At 33.4% G+C, this 16,742-nt stretch overlaps 1 protein-coding gene across 6 annotated transcripts in view; it reads left to right on the top strand.

Annotated features, from left to right (window-relative positions):
• LOC100754537 (protocadherin-11 X-linked) overlaps positions 1-16,742 on the top strand; it is a 474,898-nt gene that overhangs the window by 194,826 nt on the left and 263,330 nt on the right. The window lies entirely within an intron of this gene.

Here is a 16,742-nt window from a genome sequence, read left to right as displayed (position 1 = left end):
TCATTACATATATCCTTAGCCTCTGTCATGGTCTTTAATATTCTCATAGCTATATATTGCCAATGATTCCAGTAGGTTCCTACATTTCTTTTTTCATTGATGGCACTACTATGATTTTAAATAGAAGTTATTTCAAGTTTTAAAATGCAAAGCAGCGATGCTTTTTTACTTTTTAAATTAATTTTATTTAAAATAAACAGTCCTAATTTACATATCAATCCCAGTTCCCGCTCCCTCATGTTCTCCCATTTCCCCCAGAATTCCCCGCTTCCCCACCCCCATACATGCCTAAGGGAGGGCGAGGCCTCCCATGGGGGATCATGAAAACGTCTGTCACATCATTTGGGGCAGGACCTAGGCCCTCTCCCAGGGCATTTTAGGCTGAGGGACTATCCCTCCATAGGGAATGGACTCCCAAAGCCCATTTGTGCACTAGAGATAAATACTGGTTCCACTGCCAGAGGCCCCATAGACTTCCCAAGCCCTGCAACTGACATCCACATTCAGGAGTCCTGATTTTGTCTTATGCTGGGCCCCCAACTGTCAGACTTGTGTCTGTGAGCTCCCATTTGCTCAGATCAGCTGTGTCTGTGTGTTTCCTCAGCATGGTCTTGACACTTTTGCTCATCACTCCTTCCTCTCTACAACTGGATTCCAGGAGTTTGGTCCAATTCTGTACTGTGAATCTCTCCTGCTTCTATCAGTTACTGGATGAAGGCTCTATGATGGCATTTAAGGTAGTCATCAATCTCATTATAGAGGAAGGGCATTTAAGGTATCTTCTCCACTATTGCATAGATTCTTAGTTGGGGTCATCCTTGTGGAATCCTGGGAAATTCCCAACTGCCAGGTTTCTAGTTAACCACATAAGGGCTCCTTCTATTAAGGTATCTCTTATTTGAACTTCCTGAACCCTCATGTTCTCCTTCCCACCTCTGTTGACAATTTTCTATTTAGATCTACATCCCATTTTAAATGAATTATTTTTATTTGTGATGTCTAGTTTCTTGAGTTTTTTCTATATTTTGAATATCAACCCTGGTGAAAACCCTTTCCATTCTGTAGGCTGCAGTTTTGTCCTATTGACAATGTCCTTTGCCTTACAGAAAAATTTTCAGTTTTATGAGTTCCCATTTACTAATTGTCAGTCTCACTACTTGTATATAGGTGATATTTTCAGGAAGTTACCTCATATGCCACTGTGTTCCTGACTAATCTCTACCTTTTCTTTGAACGGCTTCAGTGTATCATTTTTTTTTATTAAGGTCTTTGATCTACTTGTACTTGAGTTTTTTTCAGTGTGGGAAATATGGATATACTAGCATTCTTCTACATGCCGACATCCAGTTTGAACAGTACCATTTGTTGAAGATACTTTGCTTTTTATGTTGTATAATCTTGATTTTTTTGTTAAAATCAAGTGTCCATAGCTGTGTGGATTTAAATATGTGATTTTGATTCAATTCCATTCTTATACAAATACGATTCAGTTTTTATTACTCCATCTCTGTTATAGAGCTTGAAATCAGAGATGGTGATACTGTTGTAATTTTAAAAAGCAGTGCATGAGAGAAAGATGCCATGTGACAAAACTTGGGTGGAGGATTTTTTTTTTTTTATTTGTGGAAGTGAATGGTAAAAGTTGGGAGGTGAGAAGTGAGACCAGCCTCTAGAGACAGGAGTTACAGAAGGGAAGACAGTGGCAGAGACAGAGAAAGAGAGTGGTTAAGGGAGAAGGAGAGACATGGACAGGAAAGAAACAGTGATAGAGACAGAAAGATAGGAGGTGGGTAGGGCCCTTATAAAGGGAACATAGGGAATGTGCATAAGTGGTGCTCTTAGTGGTTGCAGCTGAGGAAACACCATGTCAGAACCCCAAGGACAGGCTAGTACAGATGACAGAATACTAACAGGTACCTCCAGAAGTCTGTTTTTTGTACAGAATTTTTTAGATATGCTGGCTTTTTGTTATGTTTGTATTGTTCTTCCAAGGTTTGTAAAAAAAACTATGTTGGAATTTTTATGGGAATTGCATTCAATATGAACATTTCTTTTGGTAGACAGCCATTTTACTATTTTAGTTCTACTGATCTATGAATATGGAAGAAATTTCCATCTTCTGATATCTTCTCCAGTTCCTTAAGACTTGCAGCTTATATTATAAAAGTGCTTCATACAGGTCTTCCATTTTCTTGGATAGAGTAAACCCAAGATATATTATCTGTGGCCTTGCAAAGGGTATTGCATCTTTGATTGATTTCTCAGGACATTTATTATGTATGTATGAGAGTAAAGATGTTTTTAGTTAATTTTGTATCCAATAACTTTTCTGAAGTTTTTATCAACTGTAGGGGGTTCCCTGGTAGAATTTTTGATGTTGTTTATGTGTAGTATCATGTCATCTGCATATGCCAATACTTTGACTTCTTCCTTTCTAATTTTATACCCTTGATCGCCTTTAGTTGTTTCATTACTTTAACTAAAACATTATTGAATAGATATTGAGAGAGTAGAAAGCCTTGTTTTATCCCTCATTTTAGTGGAATTGCTTTAAGTTACTCTCCATTTAATTTGATGCTAATATTGGTTTGCTATAAATTGCCTTTATTATCTTTATGTATGCGCCATGTATCCCTGATCACTCCAAAACTTTTATACTGAAGGGGTGTTGGATTTTGTCAGAGGACTTTTGTTCATCTAATGAGATGATTGTGTGTTTTGTCTTTCAGTTTGTTTATATGGTAGATTACATTGACAGATTTTCTTATGATGAAAAATCCCTCCATCTCTGGGATGAAGCCTACTTGATCATGATGGATGATCTTTCTGATGGGCTCTTGGATTTTGTTTGCAAGTATTTTATTGAGTAGTTTTGAACAGATGTTCATGAGGCAAATTGGTCTGTAATTCTTTTTCTTTGTGAGTCTTTGTGTAGTTTGGGTATCAGGGTGATTGTGGCTTCATAAAATGAACTTTTCTATGTTTTTGTTCTGTATCTATTTTGCCAAATAATTGGAAGAATATTGGTATTAAGTCTTCTTTGTAAGTCTGGTAGAATTATTTGCTAACACCATCTGGCCTTGAGCTTTTTGTGGTTGGCAGACTTTTAATGACTTCTTCTATTTCCTTTGGGGTTATAGGTCTATATAATTGTCTATCTCATCTTGATTTAACTGTGGTAAGTGGTACCTCTTGAGTAAATCATCCATTTCTCCTAGATTTTATAATTTTGTGGAGTATTGTTTTTTGAAGTGCAACTTAATGATTCTTTAAATTTCTTCAGTTTCTATCGTTATGTACTCATTTTTGTTTCTGATTTTGTTAATTTGTATAGTTTCTCTCTGACTTTTACTTAATTTTGTTAAGGGTTTGTTTATCTTGCTGATTTTCTCAAAGACTTACAGGATATTTATCCTATTTTATATACTTAATATAGTTTAATATAGCCAGATTTCTTAATGTAAAGCTATAAATAAAAGTTTATTTAAATTGTGTTATAATTGGGATTCTAATTTTTAAGAGGTAAAACAGAAATATATGTGCTAGTGTTCTGTCTAGATGTATGTGTTTGCATCACAATTGTGTGTGTGCTGCAAGAGGAAGATGTCAGATCTCATAGACTAAATTATAGTTTTAAGCCAGTATGTTTGCTGTGAAATAAATCTGGGTATTCTGCAGAAGTATCGGTAGTTTTTACCAATGCATTATCTCTCTAAACACATATTCATTCTTAATCATGGTATATATCCATTAAATTAGTGTAGCACATGGCAGAAACACATGTTTTGTCTTAAGATTATACTGGAAATAAAATTGGGGAACTTGGACTTTTTAAATTGCATTATGTTGTCTTTCAGTTGATCCATTTCATAGTCCTTTGAAAATGAATCCCCTTGGTCTAGAAAATATGCCTTATTAATCAGCAGACTTTATTTTTATGTCAAATGCATTTCCTAAAGTATGCCTTACTAAATCTAATTCTGTCATCTTTTCCCTTAGTATTTCATTTGATAGCTTCATTTATAAGTTTAGGTGGTATTTTTATAATTGTCATTCTCTTTATTGCAGTCATCTCCCCAAGGTGCTAATTTATTTTCATCTTTTATTCTTGACACTGTTTTGCCCATGCCTAAATTCTACTGAAAATTTCAGTGTAAGGAACAAAGCAATAAAGTTGTCAGATTTTTCAATGTCTTGGATATTTTTATCTATGATATTGAATGTAAATATGTTAAACATCATTTGCATATCATATGATCCAAATTTAGATAGCCAGGATATTTATTCTGTATTCTACAAGTACATATGGAACATAGTATATGCTCAGCCAATGTTTATAATGTTATTTTTAAGTCCCTATTATTCTTCATGCCACAGTCTTTATATCAGCTTGCTCAATTCAATGTTATTCAATGCAAGAGTTTTAGTTATTTTCTACTGCTGCGATAAAACACCATAATCAATGTAACTTATACAGGTAAGGCTCTAATTTGTCTTACAGTTTCAGAATGTCAGAGTCTATAAGGAAAAAATTTAGGAAAAATTGAGACCCTACATCTTGATCCACATCCAAGAGACAGAGAAAGAGAGCATTGTGAATTGCAGAAGTGCTATGAAATTTCAGTCTTCCACCAGTGATAAAACTCTCCCAAGTTTATACCTCAAATCTTCTTTCAGGAGTTCTAACACCTGCGAAAATATATCCAATATATGAATATTTGGACCGTTCTCATTCAAACTATGACATTCCTTTCTCTGGAACACAATGGTCTATGGTAGCATCATAATGCAAAATGCATTCACTTCTACTTCAAAAGTCCTCACAGTTTTTTTATTTTCAACATTTTTTAAAGTCCAATGTTCATTATCTCTTCTGAGAGTCAAGATAATTTGTTTAGTAATAATGCCTTGTAAAATAAAAAAGCTGATGAAATACTTTCAACATAATATGGTACAATGCAGAGAGGGAGAAAACATTAGGAATCACAGGATTCTTTTGAAACCTCAAGTATTGGCCCTATTGAATACATCACCTCCAAAAAGGCCATATCTCCACAAAGTAGAGAGTAAGTATTCAGATATATGAGCCTGTAAGCATCTTTCTTATTGTAACCACCACAATACAGAATAAAGTCACTATATACATACATATATCCGTGTGTGTGTGTGTGTGTGTGTGTGTGTGTGTGTGTGTGTGTGTGGTTTTCATGGACTGTTTAAAGGGAGTGAAAACTAACAAATTTATACAGATATATTGACAATACTAGTGTTTATATTTGTTTCTCACTAACATGAAAAATTATGCAAAAACAGACAGTATCAATTTTTATACCCTACTTAAAATTTGCTTGTTATTCTCAAGGTTTGGGTCATGGTAACTTTTCTATAATTAAGGTAATGTGAAATCTATTTTATTATTATTGATATTGAATTATTTGCCCTTTCCATAACTATCTTACACAATTGCATATGAGTGGTATCTAGTTCATTCTTTAGTCATTCAGATTTAGTTGCTCTGTCCAGAATTTTAGCTAACAAAGTAGATACTGGGCCAATATAGGTCAAAATACTTCCTTGGCACATCAATTGCTAGATACTCTAAGAAAATCTCCAGTGAATTAGAAATATCAGTGTTATATGAAAGTCTTTATGATAGTTCCAATATATATTCTTCAAAGTTTCATAAAAGTAAATTATATTTGCCAAAAACTTTGCATAGTATCAGTACAAATCATCTCAAGTTAATTCATTAACATTTCAGTATATGAACCAATGAATCATAGTAATTTATGTTTAGTAGTCAAAATTTACACGTAACTATTATTAAATTTACTTATTTTAAAGTTTTATACACAAACATAGTGAATTCTCATTACTATTACTCCCACCACACTATATTTCCCTCCCCCTGTCAAGGCTGCATCATCTTTACAGTCATTATTTATGTTTTCTTTTTGAGCAACTGTTTAACCCCTGGTGTCTATATGTTCATGAGCTTAGAGCTATCCATTAGAAATGGAAGGGCTCATCTTTGATACACAAAGGAAAACATTTATCTTCCTCTCCCACAGAATCATCTGTAGTCATTAAGATGTTGTCCATAAATACTTCTTTTATGTGTGCCTGAGTGACAAACTTAGTCTTATTCACACACAGTGTAGTGGGCCATAACTGCTATCAAATCATAGGTCTAATAACCTTGTCAGCCCCCCCAAAAGATAATTTTAGCCCCTCTCCTTATCTTTTGGCTCTTACTTTATTTATGTCCCCTGTTTTGTAGCATTTCCTGAGCCTTAGAGACAATAGTACAAAATTACTTTTAATGTGTGAGTACTCAATTGTCACTTGTTCACAGTACTTTGAACAGCCACAAGTTTCAATATACACTAAAGCCCCCCCTTACAAAGATTGGTTATAGGCTTTTTCTATGAATATAATAATAAATATAAGTACACTTTAGTATCATTTTTTCTTTAATCAAACAACTATTATAAGTTCCCTTCTGGGACCTAAGATCTGTTTAATTATGTGTATTTGATTGTTTTATACAACCAAGCACCATTTATCTCCAATGATACAGTCCTGAAACCCTATAAAAAGTGATTAGGTGCCACCATAATAGTTGTGCCTTGATTGCACCAGTGGATTAATCTTTCCTAGAGGGTTAGTATTGTTCATAGAGTTCACAGCCAGAAAAGAACATGGATGACTTTTCTTGCACTAGAGCCTCCATAGCATTAGCAAGCAATATTGATGTTTTAGAAATTGTGAAGTAACATTTATTTTAAAAATGTGTATAATTATATTTATCTATCTCCATGTACTTACAAAACTAAGTTGTCACAGTTGCAATGAGTGGTACAAACTTCATTGTCAATAATTTAATCTAAGTCAGTTCTCTTCAGGTATACAGCCCCTGAGATATTGCTCATGCTCGAGTAGATAGCCATACATGCATTCACCTATAAGATAAACTAAGTAGACATATTGAGCTTTATTTTTTATTTCTTAAGAGCACATGAAGTTGGAAGGGAAATATGTTGGGGGAATAAGAAGAAATTTTGAGAGGAGGGAATGGGACTAGATTTGATAGAAAAAAAATTAAATTTATGTATGAAAATCTCAAACAATTAAAAAAATTAAAATTAAATACAAATAATAACTTTGAAGAAAACAGATAAACTTTCAAAACAGCAATTACCCATGATAGTTTTCCTTAGTACAAGAAATCTGATGAGGCTTCTTTACACCTAGTATGTACTATTGAAAGGATAAGACCATAGATGTTATATGATTTTAATATTCCTTTATGAAATATTCATGGTTTATAAGTGCCTTTTGGGCCTTGTCATATGAATCTTATTCATTATGATATTAATAAAGAATGAATCACTTTTCTTTACATCTCCATGTGTCCTCACTGAAATGCATGATTATTGTGTAGTTCAGGATGCTTTTCAGAACCAGAGTCCTTTGTAGAAACATTAAGAAAGAACATATTCAATGTGCACCTTTCAGCATCTCTAGATAATCTTGGTGAAATGCATTGTTCTTCTGTGCTTGTATAGATGACCTCTTTGAACTGAATGATTGCTTTATCCTTTTTCACGTCATTATGTTTGCTGAGGAAAATCCTGCTGTGCTACATCATAATAACATGTAATCTTCTTGCTCAGTTTAGCTTCCACTTAAGGAGACAGTTCATAGAAGCTGTTCTTGAAACTCTGATATATAATTTTTCAGAATCATCCTAGGATAAGAGCAGAGGCTTTGGAAGAGGGATACAACCATTAAAACTCTTAAGTGAAGATTAGTTTCAAATTTTACAATCTGGTAGCAAACCATCTGGCAAATCTTAGGTTTTGCTAACTTTGGAGCTTTCTCAGTGTTAATTTGCCACCTTTTCCTTTTGTAACATTCCTCCTTCTATAAAAGCATAGACATTTACATACACACACACACACACACAAAGAGAGAGACACCAACAGAGATGCACACACACACACACACACACACACACACACACTTGGAACTAAGTTAAAAGTTCTAATTCAGTGATCCTACATTGTTGACTTCCTAACTGATGATTTTGTCACTCTTGAAGACAAATTCAAAACAGCTGTTTGCTTTGGGCAGAACCTTATTCTTAGAATTCATCCAAATTATTCCTTAATTTTTGACACATTTCTCTTGTATCTCTATTCATGAGAATGATTTGCAGTTTACTTTTTAAGAAATATATATTCAACTATTTTTGTGTGTGTCAGAGTGTATGTATGGAAGTCAGGAGACGGCATTGGATTCCCTAGAACTGGAGTTAGAAATGGTTGTGAGCTGTAATGTGGATATTTGGAACTGAACCTTAGTTCTTGCAACCATAGCTTATATTCTTGACAAATATGGGATCCAGAACACATTTTATTAATATGTAAAACCATTTCAGAGAAACTGACACCTGTCTTGTAAATATTGGATACATTTTTTAGTAATCCATCTTAAATTTTAAGAACTTATTCTTGTGGCTTTGATGAAGATAACTCTCCTCAAAACATGTTCTCTTAAATTTGAGTTTATATTAAATTGCTATGCATTTATTTTATTCATGTTAGAAACATAGGTACCAAATTCAGTTCAGGAATCAATGTCTACTAACATCAACTTGCAAAAAATAAAAAAAAAACCTTACAAATAATAAAAATTAATCATAGAACATAGTTATTTCATATTCATAACATTTTTTCATAGCAGAAAGTATATAAACCTAGGTTTTCATTTCTGTTTCATTCAACAAGCACAGATCAACTACCATGTGGATGGGAAAAACTTTTCTATTATATATTTTATTATATGCCCTCCTTTCAAAAACTCAGTTTTGGGGATTGCATTACTCTTGGAAACTTTAAAAGAAGTCAGTCCAGTAAATATTAAAAGGCATGAAGGAAGACTTAAAGAAGAATAGGAATTGACTAATGTTTTTTTTTTTTTTGTAGAACACAAGTTTACCTGACAAGCTGCACATGTCTATTCATACCAGATAGACAGTTAGTGGCAGACCAAAGGATGCACATTAACAAAGTCCAACTTGGTGAACCCATCAATGAGTTTTATTGGGTTTACTTACAGAAAATAAGAATAAAGGGGCAGAAATTACTCAAAGACAATTGAGTCACAAAAGCCCACCCAGCAGAAGTGACAGCTCTTCCAAGGTGAGAACCTGGGCATATTTCACCATTTCCAGGTAGCTCAACAGGATGGAGAGTGTCCTTTCCAAGTGACTCAGTCTAAACGTTTCCAGGCATCTTGGCTGATTTCGCCATTATTTTGGGCATCTCACAGTCTTTACAGGCTCCCAGAATCCCAGAGACAATCAGATAAAACAGGGAGTCTATTCAAGCAGGAACTCATTTATTGTCCCACAGCAAGCATCTTTGAAAGCAAAAAAAAAAAAAAAAAAAAAAAAAACACAGAGTAGGAAAAAAGCCAGCTAATGGTTTTAAAGGTCAGCCTATCAGTCACCTAGGTACACTATGCTTTACTTTGTGAACAAGAGCTGTTCATGCAGTGAACTCATCTGGTTTGATCTAAGAAACCAATTATCTTTTTTGTAAACAACTCAGGACTCACCAATCTGAGTTCCCCTCAGTGCCATACTTGTGTGCCCTACAGTGCATTATGAGAATGAATGCATTATATGCTAATTATAAATACATTTTTATATTTTTCCATTGTTTTTATAAGTATAATTACTAGATCCATCAGCCAAAACCTTGCATATCAATAGACATACATCATTTTATTAGATAGTATATAGGATCACCAAATATGTCTGAGAAGACTTTTTTCCATAATCTGTCCGTAAGTCAAGTTTATGTCAATGGAATAACAATAATACATCAGTTAAACTGACCTTGATTTATTGGTGTCTAAAATAGAGTGATGACTATGAGTATAAATTGTCACTTTGTGAAACTTGAGGTTCTTGGAATGGGAATGATTATCTTAAAAATGGCAATGTGCTTACATTTCTAAGAGAAAGTCTGCCAAATTTGAGAAGTAACCATAATCACCAAATACTTTAAAGCCTGTCTGGATAATCTTTTTGCTATAAGTGTATAAAGATAAGAATTTTATCAAAAGTATCACAAAATAGCTGATTTTATTTTTTTGGTTAAGGTTTAGAAGAAAAGCAGTTTAATTTTTATGCTATATTGTGATTTCTTAAATTTGAAGTACTCAATTACGAATTAATTATTGTTAACAAGTCCAAGCAGATTTCTTCTTTTAAATTTTTTAAAAAAAACAATGCTATTTTGATCATGGTTTTATAACATTATATGTTAGCAACAAAAATTCATAATAAAGGTTGTATTCCATATTTCTTACAATAATTACAGAATCATTTGGTGGCTTTTGGAACGAACATTAGCTCTTATATAGAGTAGCTCAATTTAAACTAAACTTCCGTGTGTGTGTGTGTGTGTGTGTGTGTGTGTGTGTGTGTGTGTGTGTGTGTATGTGTGTGTGTGTGTGGTATGGAAATTGATTTTTGAAAAATTGAATGATAGTGTTAATTACAAGCAAGTAATTTCCAAGTGCCAAGTGTGGGATACCTCTGCTTCAACTGTTGGTTAAGGGTGTAACTGAGAGCTCAGAGTAATAAGGCTATTGTGATTGGTCTTAGTTGCTGAAGACACTATTTTCTTTGGTCACAGGAGATGTAGAAATAAAAGTGTTACTGATTTGGTAGCTTCTGACTTTTTGACTAACTTTTAGAAAATTAAAGGTTGTCATTTTGACTTCTGAGGAAGAAAAATTAACATGTATTGTTTAAGATAAAATCACATCGTAAATGTTTGGCATGGTATCACCAAAGATACGATGATAACACAGATGTTGTAGAGATAACTAACTGCTTTCTGATCAGATTTCAGGCCCATACCACGGGAGGAAATTACATTAGTTATCTTAAATCGGACCCAAACTTACAGATGGCCAGCTCATAGAATAGGCGTATGAACCTACTATTATGTTTTGTTAAATGGACATTATATCTACCTGCCTCTGAACATTATTTATACGCCCATAGCTTTCAGACATCATTAGAGAACTTTGTTTCTGTAGTGAATGGCTGTTAATGAGGAAAACCCACAACTGATCAAAATGCATCAAATAAGTGTCTGAGGAATGCTCAGCCATAAATAAGGTGTCTATCACACATTTCCTCCCCACAAGGCTCAGGAAGCATGGATGTGTACACAGAGAACACAAATTTGACTGCATGTTCTTTTTTAAAGTACATGAATATTGGAGGTGTTATGAAGTGTTGGCTTATCTAGGAGTCATTGAGAGGAAAGATGGAAGTAAGTTATGAATAAAATACAGTACATGAAATGCTGAAAAGATAGTAAAATATTATATTGAAAATTATTACAAATATCTGTACAAGGATATCTCACCAAGGAGCTCTGTGATGAGTCCTATAGAGGATTGTATTTAATAAGTCACATGACTAAATCACAAATTCCAGGAAACAGAGAAGAGTAGCATGGCTTCCAAAATTAAAAGGATCAGCCACATTATCATGCTCCTTATTTTCTAAGTCATTTTTGTTTTGTTTTCTAGACAGTTCATTTTTGGATAAAGGTGATATTTTCTCCATTCATCAAAAAACTATACATTGTGAGCTAAAACACATTTCTGTGAAAGGAAGTTGAGCCTAAAATCAATTACTTGATAGGGGTGTGGTTGGGAAAAAGGATATTTAATAGAATTTTAAACATTTATGTTAAAATTTATTTACCAATCTCGAAAGGAATAAAATTCAAGTAATATGTTAACCACTTTTCTATTGTAGCAATAATACCATGAAATGTCTACTTATATAAAGAAGAGTTCAGATTGATCTTATGGTTCCAGAGAGGTAGATTTCATGTTGACAAAATAGTAGTAGCACAAAGCATGCAGCCAGATCTGCAGCTGAGATCTCAAACCACCAGGCAGAAACTGAGACCACAATAGGATAGCAGGAGTCTCTTTATGATGATGTTGAGGAGGATAATGATGATTAGAGTAATAATTAAATTTATTTATTAATTTATATCCCAACCAGTTTCACCTCTCTCCTCATCCAACACACCCCATCTCCTGTCATCTGTCCTCCCACAATCCATTTCTTCTCGGTTTCTTTTTAGAAAGGGGCAGGCACCTTTAATCCCAGCACTCTGGAGGCAGAGGCAGGTGGAGCTATGTGAGTTTGAGACCAGCCTGGTCTACATGAGTTCTAGGACATCCTCCAAAGCCACAGAGAAACCCTGTCTCAAAAAACCAAAAAAAAAAAAAGAGAAAAGAAAAGAAAAAATAAAGGGGCAGGACTCCCATAGCTGTAAATTAAACATGTCATATCAAGTTGCAATAGGACCAAGCAGTCATCAGAGAGATGTCATCCCCAGCCATGAGAGGAAACCCACCCCTGACAATTTCTGGATGGCCAGAATCCAGAGGGTGGATATTCCAGAGACCTAGGATAGAACCAAATATGAAAAGAATTCAATGAAATGATTCCTGATGTTATCCTCCTATACTCATAATTTGGTGATTACCCCATTGTCATCAGAGAGCCTTCATCCAATAACTGATGGAAAAGTATTTAGAGACCCACAGGGAAACAGTGTGCTGAGATTGGGGAATCCTGCTGAAGAGAAGGAGGAAAAATTGTAGGAGCCAGAGGTATCAATAACATCATAAGAAACTCCATGGAATCAACAAACGTGAGCTCTTAGGAGATCCCAGAGATTGATACAAGTACCAGGGAGCCTGCAAGGGACTGGCCTAGGGCCTGTGCACATATGTGACAGTTGTGTAATTTGGTGTACTGGTGGGACTAATAACTGTGGGAGCAAGGGCTTTCCCTAATACTTTAACTTGCTTTTGGGAAGCAATTACTCATACTGGTTTGCCCTGAATAGCCTTAATACAATGGGGGTAGAAGATTTCTTTTGAAACTTCAAATCCTTCCTCCACTGTCATACTTCCAGCAAGACCACACCTTCTAATCCTCCCCAAACAGTTACAAACTTGGAACCAAGTATTCAAATGCCTGAGACTTGCAGGGTTGTGCATCTAATTTAAACCAATACAAGTAAATTCTAGACCAATTTCTCACTCTTGGAATTTGAGGATTCTGAAATGAGAGGTTGTAATACCAATTACATCTTTTCATGTTTGTCTGTTTCTTTTAAATAAAGAGGCATTGCTTACTGAAACAGGAATTCATACTTAAGGGAACCAATTAAGTTTTGCACAACGTGAGGTTCTTTTCTAATGTCTAAACTAAGAACTAGTTACCTCTAATTCATAAGTAATAATAATATTCAATATCTTCTCAATTTTATCTTTGAAAATTTAACTTTATTATTAAGATTAATGCATAGAACACTTTTCAAAGTGTTCAAAGATCAGTAGCACTGAATGCTGTCTTCATGTGAACTGGATTAAAATGAGGCTTAAATCTAAGAAGACTGTGATTATTTTAAGTCATTACTCTTTTCTTGACAGATTGACACTTAATTCCATAAAAAGACAGATGCAGATTAGTTTGGTACATGGTACATATAAAGAATAAGAAATGCAGATCTGCATTTCATTTCTCAGGTGTCATGGATCATTCAAATTTAGTTTTCCAAAATTAAACAATGCATTTAAATACTATAGTTTTCAGCAATTTCAGTTTGTCTCATTAGCAATACAGCAAAACCTGCAAAGTTTTTTTAAAAAAAATTATTTTGAAGCCATTCTGTGACATTATTTTTTCATTTTTGTAACTGGGTCCCTTTGCTGGGGGAGAAAAGAGTAGTAACAGAACACTTACAAGTATGTGGGTCTTACTTGACCATTACATTAGTATGTTTGCACAAATTGTTTTCTGATTCTTAAATGTACAATATTATGTTGTATAATACAATATGTAATATACAGTAGTTACCAAAGTTAACTGTCAAGATATATTCACACATTTTGCTTTCAATGTTTAAATACTTAATATGCCATCTTTATTTAATTCAATGGATATTTTAATTTAACTAGACTTACATTTAGCTACCAACAATTGACAGATTTTTAGGTTGGACCTTTTAAATATGCATACAAAACCTTGGAGATACTTGCTTTATTATAATTATTTTTTACTTAAATGTGGCTCCTGAGTGTAGGTATACTGAGAATCTTTAGCCTTAAGCTGATTGCTCAAGAATATGAAAATGTCTCAATTTTGCCTCATGTAAAAAGTTTCTGGCCTATTTTGCATGTCCATCTAACCTGCAGATTTAGTTCATTTTGCATACACTTGCCCTACCATTCTGGTATAGCTCTGGCATCTTGATCATCTTGAACACACTGTTTTATCCCAAATTTCCCATCATCTGCAGTTAAGTCTGCCTTAAATTCTTGCTTAACTTACAAACTTTCTTTGGGTTACAGAATTTCTTTTCCAATTTTCACAGTTGAGGGTTCTGCAATATCTTCTTTAAAGTAGTGAATATATTTGTATGATCAAAGAGAAAACAAATTTCCACCAAAACTTGTATTGGTGGAATGCAAGCAAGGTTAAAAAAGCAAAATTTCAATTTGATATAGGGAGTGAATGAGATTGTTAATCTCAGCTGTAATGTGTCTTCATGCATGGATAACTAAAGTTAACTTTCAATGTCGATATATATTAATAATTTTAGTTCTTTGGATGATATAAAAAAACATTAGGTTACTTTCTTGATTTTTCCACTTAGCTTATCATTACATTGAAGATTAATTGTTTCCAATTGCAGGTTAGGTAAATGTCTCAATTGTATATTTGTCATAACTCGCTTGAAATTCTTTGAATGGAGATTTGTCTTCTTGTTTTAAATTTTTGATAGCACTGGAGTCTATAAATGAATTTGACAAGACTTTTGATTTGAAGTACTTTACTTGTCAAAATGCCTTTACTGCAGTTTAAGTATCACATATAAACACTGTTTTGCCTTGTACTGGCAGTTTGATTTATTAAGAAATGTCAAGTCTAGAAAAAAATTATTTTGCAATGTGATTCATTGTTTGGTAGTAATAATGAGTGTTTTTCTTCCCATTCAATAAAATTGCAATCTCAGCAGCAAGCTCAAAATACGCATATAAATCTTGGTTATTGCTGATTTCATCCAAATGCTTGTTTGTTATAGTGAGTCGGGCTATTTAAACTACAATTTTGACTAAGATTTACCAAGTCCTGGTAATTCAGGTTACAAAAATGATGCTCAGTATTGATTCTACTATTTCAATAACAAGTAACAAGTTAAAATATGTCAAAAAATGCCTATTGATACAGAAACTAGCAACACTTTGAACAACATATATTTTCACAATACTATTTGATTAAATAATTATTCTCACCACACATATATTCCATCATTTATCAGTCATTACAGTTGATGTTTTTCAACATCTTTAGACAAATTCCAGATATTTTTTGTCCATGGGAGAAACTAATATAGGCAAATATTTAATCATATAAAATTCAGTATTGCTTCTTTACATAATAAACAAATATTTATTGTTGGTAACATGTTAACTGATGGAAAGACAATGAAACACAGTCCAAGAGATTTTTCCTTATTTTCTAAATTCCCCTTTATACTTAATATATTTACGTACATAAATACTTAGTGTATCTAAACTTACCAATATCTTAATCCCAAGTTTATATTTTGGATACATTTTATAAGATTAAGTAAGCAAATGGGATTTAATTAAATGAGTAGTAATAAATAGGTTTGGGGCTAATTTAAAGATAAGCTTTTTAAATATTTATTTCATTCACAGCCTTTATCTTTTACTAAATTTTATTTTTTTCATAAGGAAAATCTGTTATGATGTGGTGTTACATTTTGACTTATGATTCTCATGGTTGTGTTTCTGTGAGTTGACACATGGTGATAACTGTTTGGTCTAGCAATAATAACATGTTATGTTCATTTTATCTGACAACAATAGTAGCACTTTGTCAACATGAATTGACCTTTAACTGATAATAAAATAATTCTTACTGAACTGCACCAAAATGTCATGATGGAAGTCTGTTTTTTTTACTTTTCTTCCTTGTTTATATATGATGACTATGGGCTGTTAATACAAAAATAAATAAATAAAGTGTCACAATACAGTGATACATGAAACTCTAACAAGTAGCAGCACCATCATTGCAATTTATATTTTACTATCCAACATCACAAAATTATGAGACCATGATATAAGATCTGTGACAAAACCCTCTCAGCTTCACAACTTTTGAATGAAAGCATCCACCAGACACAACATTTTACTGCATTATCTAAAATGGTATAGAGTGAAAATATATATCATGTGCATTTAATGTTTTAAAGAGAGACCACGTACTTTATAATATGGGTAAAGCGAATTAATAGGATTACAAAACTTCCTATGTCGAGACTGTAACAAATAAGTACAATATATTTTAGTATAAGCTACATAAGAAATAAAAAGTGTTGTCTGTTTCACACTTTATTTTTAGGACCTTCCAGAGTCAGCATGCTGTAACCCATAATAACTCATTTGCTGTGAGTTCTTAATTGGTCTAAACCATAAACACCTGGAGTCAGATATTAAGGAAAATGCTGAGAGATCAGAAAGAAGAGGGAGCAAGCCAAAGCCACCTCATTACCTTACTAGCAGAAAAGAGAGTGATTTCCTGTTTC

This window comes from Cricetulus griseus, chromosome X, assembly GCF_003668045.3.
Source record: "Cricetulus griseus strain 17A/GY chromosome X, alternate assembly CriGri-PICRH-1.0, whole genome shotgun sequence".
Classification (NCBI taxonomy): Eukaryota; Metazoa; Chordata; class Mammalia; order Rodentia; family Cricetidae; genus Cricetulus; species Cricetulus griseus.
The sequence above is the reverse complement of the archived record's forward strand: the minus strand, read 5'-3'. Positions and strand labels throughout refer to the sequence as shown.